Source organism: Pinus tabuliformis, chromosome 1_1 (assembly GCF_031772625.1).
Source record: "Pinus tabuliformis cultivar Carrire ecotype Pingquan chromosome 1_1, CPIR1, whole genome shotgun sequence".
In the NCBI taxonomy this organism is placed as follows: Eukaryota; Viridiplantae; Streptophyta; class Pinopsida; order Pinales; family Pinaceae; genus Pinus; species Pinus tabuliformis.
Genome location: NC_142297.1, coordinates 649,722,787 through 649,729,760, shown reverse-complemented (window position 1 = coordinate 649,729,760; position 6,974 = coordinate 649,722,787). Strand labels below are relative to the sequence as shown.

Sequence of the window (6,974 nt, the reverse complement as noted above, 5' to 3'; positions counted from 1 at the left end):
ATGTTGTTTGTTCAGCTCCAACTTCACGTGCACTGTTCCACCCACGCGCCCTCCATCGATCGCGGTCGCACTTCACCCGGTGGGTGGGTCAAGCACTGTAGGTCCTTACAAAGCGTATGAAGTACTTTTTGGAACGTAGTAATCTCGCGAAATAAGTAGACCCATAACATGTGCACACAAAGATTGCTCACTACTCCACGATAATGGATCATCCAAGTGGTGTTTGATGAAATCGTAATAGGCATGGAACAAAGGCATCTGCAGATCGTAGGAGGCATGGACCAAAAGCATTGAGTGCAAGATGCGCACAATTCTATCCTTGTCACTTCGGAGACTGCCCTCAAAGTAAACCATACGGATGATACCACACAATGTCCCAGAAAGAAAGTACGGTGTGCGTGAGCCAAACCCTAAAATCTCCAATAGTTTAACTATCTCTCGGCACAAATTTTGGGTTTCCCACCTTTCATCTATACCGTGCCAGATTCTAATCCCATTATCATTAAAATCCCTACCCAGCACTCCCAGAAGCTTGTCGAATCCTTCCACATAATGCAACAGGGATATGTTGCCGCTACTATACTCGCAATTGTGGCGAAGAATAATGATATGTTCCCGAAGGGCACTAGAATCTTGAGGTATCCAAATATCGTTTGCGATCCAGCAAACTAGTGAATTGATAGAGTCTACGATGTTTATGTTGTCTGCCATTATAATGATATGATAGCTGAGAAAAGACAGTGTTTGAATCGTGTTTTTATGGTGGAAATAGATTCAACACCATCAAAAAATTCTAAGACATTTTAACTTAGATTTAAAAAATTTCTTATAATATTTTCTCTAAATATAATCCAAATTTCCAAAACTTTAAGAACAATTCCTACCCTAATTAGACTACTCCGTACTAAATGACTTTCTCCGAAACGTGTTTCTAGATTTCCGTTCACGGCTTCAATAAATAATTTTTCAAGAATCTATATGGAAAGTCGCAACGCTTTTCCATTGGAGTTTTCAACCCACTGCACTTATTGTTTCACTTATTGTTTCAGTAGTAATTATATTATTTTTTGTGAAGGAAGAGAAAAATAAATGTTTAAAGATGTCTTCATAGGCGAAAGAAGGAATAAATATACTTAAATGCTAAAAAAATTGTATTTAGATTGTAAAATTTAATTGGATTTGGATTATAAAATTATGATTAGTGTTTGGATTGTTGATAGTGATGGGTGTATTGTTAAATGATGTGAAATTATTGTTAAAAGATTGTAAAATTTAATTGGATTTGGATTATAAAATTATGATTAGTGTTTGGATTGTTGATAGTGATGGGTGTATTGTTAAATGATGTGAAATTATTGTTAAAAGATTGTAAAATTTAATTGGATTTGGATTATAAAATTATGATTAGTGTTTGGATTGGTGTATTGTTAAAGGATGTGAAATTATTGTTAAATTGTGATCGATTTAGTGTTAAGTTTTTTTTTTTTTTTTTTGAGAAAAATAATTATATTAAGAATTAGTATGGTTTAAATTGTTATGATCCTTTTAAATAATATTTTAAGTAATTATTTTTCAAACCAAAAATCAAATTTATACGATACAAAATTATTTTGAAAGAATTATAAAATAATAATGGAGCCCTTCACATTGGTCATAACTCCCCTCCCACCTTTCATAAATGATAACACACCCTCGACATTGATCATAACTCCCCTCCCACCTTTCATAAATGATGACAAGGTGTCTTGATCAGAAGATGTGTGCATGGTGAAGGTGAAGGTTCTGGAGAGACTTTTGTGTACGTGAAAGTTCTAGAAACTTTTGTGTTTTACTGATTCCCGTTGGATTCATCTGCCTATTTGTCCAGGTGGGCAGGGTGGCTTACCATTCAAGTCATTCCTCACTCCTTGCTCGAAGGCAGTTAAATGTTACTATATGTGCTAGTAATATGGGACTTCCTCAAGCTCAGGTGGTGGTTCATAGCGTAGTTATTTGGGACCTTGGATGCTCTACGTGGTTGTGGTAAACGGTAATTCAATGCAGTGTGAAGAGGCTTCTGCAGTGCGGAATACGGCAAGAGCTAACCAGCCTGCCTCAAGCTCAGGTGGTGGTTCATAGCGTAGTTATTTGGGACCTTGGATGCTCTACGTGGTTGTGGTAAACGGTAATTCAATGCAGTGTGAAGAGGCTTCTCCAGTGTGGAATACGGCAAGAGCTTGAGCTTGAGCTTGGTAAACGGTAATTCAATTCAATGCAGTGTGAAGAGGCTTCTCCAGTGTGGAATACGGCAAGAGCTTGAGCTAACCAGCTTGCCGTAGGGTATTAAATGCCTGCTTAACTGAGCCCTCCATATCCCTATAACACACTTTTATTATTTTTTATTTATAAAGTCACTGCCCACTTGTATTATCGGGATATCAAGGGCCTATCTAACCAGGCATTTAATGCCCTACGGCATGCTGGTTAGCTCTGGCCGTGAGCTACACCACAGTTTGGCTTTTGTGGGATCTAATTATTCTACCTCACACGTACATTCTTATTGTCATTCCTTTGATGATTTTCTTGAATAGAGATATGAGTTTTCTGGTTTCATTCCCGTGGTGGGCATGGTGCTGGGTTTGGTAGTCATACAGAGTGGTTTACGCCCCTGGGATTCACTGTCTGGGGATTCAGTGTCCTTAGTGTCTGGTAGTCATCCCGAGTGTTTTACGCCCGTGGAGATTCAGTGTCATGTCTGGGCAAGTGGCCCAGGATTTAGTGATTCACCATCCATTGCTTGGATTTATAATATGTAAAGAGTGCAAATATTGTTCTAGGAACGCCTCGTTTGGCAACGATCTTGATGTTTCAGGATATTTTTTCTGTTGCTGTGGGAAAGGAGGTTCACTAATCTGCTGGAGAGGAGGTTCGCTAATCTGCTGTGACTCTTACGTGAAAGCGTGTTTTGTGATAAGAAGAAAAAAGAAAATTATAAGTAACTCACGATGGCGCTGCTTTTGCTGTGACTATAATCAGAAGCCACTGAGACAAACTTCCTGCTTTGGATGTTGGTAAAAGATGAAGCAGAAGTCGGAATATCTCCATCTATCTGATGTATCTTGAAACCTCACCAGATTGCTGGCATACACTTCATGTGAGAAAACTGTATTCAATCAGTAAGGAGGATCAGGTCCGGAGGCAACAGTCTTGGTTGCATTTTGGCGCACAGTATGGGACATGGGAAAACGTTGCAGGTTATAACTTTTCTATACACTATTACGGAGTCCTTGGATCTAGGTTTGAAGACTGCCCTTATCGTAACACCAGTGAATGTACTACATTACTCGAGACAGTTTTCCAAATGGCGACCTTTTGATTTAGACCCTTTACCAGTTTTTATGTTTGAGGATGCTTCCAGGGAGAACACAAAGAGAGAAGGGTTATTAACAAGATGGGGGAAAAAGGTGGAATTCTACTGATAGGCTGTGCAGCATTTCGAAACTTATCTTTAGGAAATATGTGAAAGAAAACGATGTGGCAGATGATATTTGTGAGGCTTTGCAAGGTCGTCCTGATTTATTCATTTGTGCTGAGGCACACATGGTATAACACAAAGGATGATATAACACAAGCATCGAAACAAGTGAAAAGTCAAAGCCAAATTGCATTGATGGGTTCTCCTTTACAAAATAATTTGATGGAATATTGTTGTAGGGTAGACTTTGTAATATAAGGATTCTTTCGAAAACAAACGGAGTTCAGAAACCGTTCCCAAAATCCCATAGAAAATGGGCAGCATGCTAATTCAGTTGCAGATGATGTGAAAATAATGAATCAAAGATCACATGTCATAAATGGAAAGCTAAAAGGCTTTGTACAACCTATAGGCTTGAATCTGATGAAGAATGAACTTCCTCCAAAATGTGTATATGTGATATCTACACATCTTTCTCCATTACAGTGGCAGTTATAAATCGGATTCCTAGAAATACATGGGTTTATGAAGAATGAAAAGAATGTGTAAAAGGGGCACATAGGAAATGCTTCTTCACTATTTAGCCCAGATTTGGAATCATTTAGGGTTACTGCAAATAGCCAAAAAGGGCAGAGACTCTCAACACGAGAATTTCATTTTGTATGAGGATTGTAAGGTATTAATCACTGTTCAGCATTCAGCTTAGTCAGTAGATAATAAATATCATTAGGTGCAGTTACTGTAGTCAGTAGATAATAAATATCGTTAGGTGCAGTTATTGCTCATCTGTAGCTAAAGGTGTCTATAAATTGTAATGTTTAGTAATGAAAGGAACAAGTTTTGTGAGCGTTGAAGCATGTGTTCTCTGATTGAAGATAACTGGCTGTTGCAAATTTTGTAAGTGTGGAAGATGCCTGGGAAAGATGCTGATGAGTAAGGCTGCAGTTGTAAGTTGGCGAGTGTGAAATAGTGTTGCTGTCAGTTGTAGTCGCTGAAATCGTGTTGCTGTGCGAAAGAAGCTGCCAGTTGAGTTGCCGTGTGAAAGAAGCTGATGAGTAAGGCTGCCGTTGTAAGTTGGTGAGTGCGAAATAGTGTTGTTGTAGGTTGTAGTCGCTGTAAAATTGAGCAGTGGTTTTCATCTTCAGTGGGGCTCAGCCCCTGCATTTCAAAGCCCTTTTCGGTGGTAACATCTTTTTAAAATAAAGCCCTTTGATTTATATGCCTTTTATGATTAAAATGGAGCACAACGTTTTTTGAGATTGATGTTATAAAGTGTAATGGGAGCAAGTGGGTTTATAAAGGGTGATAAGTGCTTTTATAACTTGCTTTGAAATGACATTGGGAAGAGGAGAGTAAAACTATTGTGTGATTTAATGAGAGATAAGGTTTTCATAAGAAATTGAAAATTTAAGTGCTTTGAGGATTATTTTTTTTTTTTTTTTTTTTTCCACTTTTGGTTCAGGGATACCACGGATACCTGGGTCAATGGGTAGCCGCTACATCCAGGGTTGTTCAACACTGAGTGGACGCACCTGAAGGCATCAACACCCCTCGGCCTATTTACTGACCTAACCCCAAGAGTTTTCGGGATTCGACCTGTGACTTCCCATTGGCAAGGCACTTGATTTGACCGATTGAGCTAACTCTTGGGGCTAATGGTTTGGGGATTATTAAAAATAAAAATGAGTTTTTTTTGTGAACTGAATTTTAATATAAGAAGATATTATTCTTTTTATTGTGAAAAAATTATGAAATTTTATGATGATTTTTTGAGATCACTTTAAATGTGGTGAATTTGGGTGTATTTGGGATTAGATTTTGTGGCATTTTGTTGATTGGAGAATGTTTTTTTTTCCATCATATCAAATTTGTAAGCTGATACTATGAATCCACCAAAAGTAATGGAAAAAATTATGTTAATTGGAAATTCAAGTTGCTCACTATTTTAGAAGGTTATAATTTGTGGTTCATTGTGAGTGGGGATGGGCCCAAACCCACTTTTGTAGCTTCTATTCCAAATTGGGAGACTCGAGATAGGAAAGTAAAGGTGTTGTTACTTATGTCCGTAAAGGACAACATTATCCCTCATATGAGAGATGGCAAGACATCAAAGGAAACATGGGATACGTTGAAGGGTTTATATGAAACAACAAATACAAACAAGATCTTATTTTTGAAGGCTAAGCTTTTATCTCTAAAAATGGAAGCAAATGAAAATATAAGCAATTTCATATATGGTCTCATAGATTTAAGTGATAAGTTAGGAGATATTGGTGAAAAGGTGTCTATTAATGACTTAATCACCATCACATTAAATGGCTTAGTACAAGATTATCAAATTTTTGTTTCAAGTCTGTGAGTTAGAAAGAAGCGCCCTACATTTGATGAATGGACAGGAATTCTTCTACAAGAGGACAAGAGGATGAAGAGCTTTAATTTGGGCTCTAATAGTTCAAATTTGGTGTTGGTAGCCAAGGGCAATCATCCATACAAAGGAAAGCCATGGGACAAGAACAAAGGAGGCAAGTTTCAAGAAAAACGAAAAGGTATGACAATCTAAATTTCCAATGAATGATAAGAGAAGTTATGATAAACCTCGGCATCATTCTAAAGATTGCTATCAAAGGAAATATAATGAGTATATGCAAAGAAACAGAAGGCATAATGGAAATTTTGTGGACAAAGACACCTCAATCAATGATGGATTTAAAAGCCTTAAATTGTTTATTTCTGATGTTGCATTGTCTGTGGAAAATGATGATGTGAATGATTGGTTCATTGATTCTGGTGCATCACTCCATATGTCTTGTAATAAGGAGTTGTATGATGAGTATTATGAAAACATTGATGGAACATATGTTTATCTAGGAGATAATAGATCACTTACAGTTCAAGGTTATGGAGTAATACGTGTGAATGTACCTAATGGACAAGAGAGAGAGATCCATAATGTGATGTATGTTCTTGGTATCAAAAAGAATTTAATTTTTGTTTCTATTACTGTTGACCAAGATTTGAAGGTGGAATTTGTTAAATCACAGTGCGTAGTGAAAGACATTCAAGATAACTACAAGGTTATTGCCACAAGTACTAGAATTGGAGGCTTGTATAAGTTGGATGTGACCCGGAAAAGTCATCTAGTGTTGGCATCTACAACAATATCAACAATAGAGTTATGGCATCACAGGTATGGACATCTAAATCACAATGGTTGAAAGTCTTCCTCGCTTGAAGAATGATCATATTGAACATGAAGCATGTGTACTTGGCAAGCAACATAGGGAGGAATCTCCTATACATAAAGAAAAAGGGCAAAGGGAGATACTTGAATTAATTCATACCAATGTATGTAGATCTATGAAAACTAGATCTATTGTTGGAGCATGGTATTTTCTTATTTTTTTGGATGATAGTTCTAGATCTACATGTGTTTATCTCATAAGAAATAAGAGTGATGTTTTTAAGTACTTTAAAGAGTTTAAAAGTATGGTGAAAAACAAACTGGCAATTGCAAAAAAAA

At 37.1% G+C, this 6,974-nt stretch overlaps 1 pseudogene; it reads left to right on the top strand.

Moving 5' to 3' along the window:
- The first annotated feature begins 2,456 nt into the window (after positions 1–2,456).
- Positions 2,457–4,160, top strand: LOC149215066 (protein CHROMATIN REMODELING 20 pseudogene; annotated as a pseudogene).
- Positions 4,161–6,974: the final 2,814 nt, after the last annotated feature.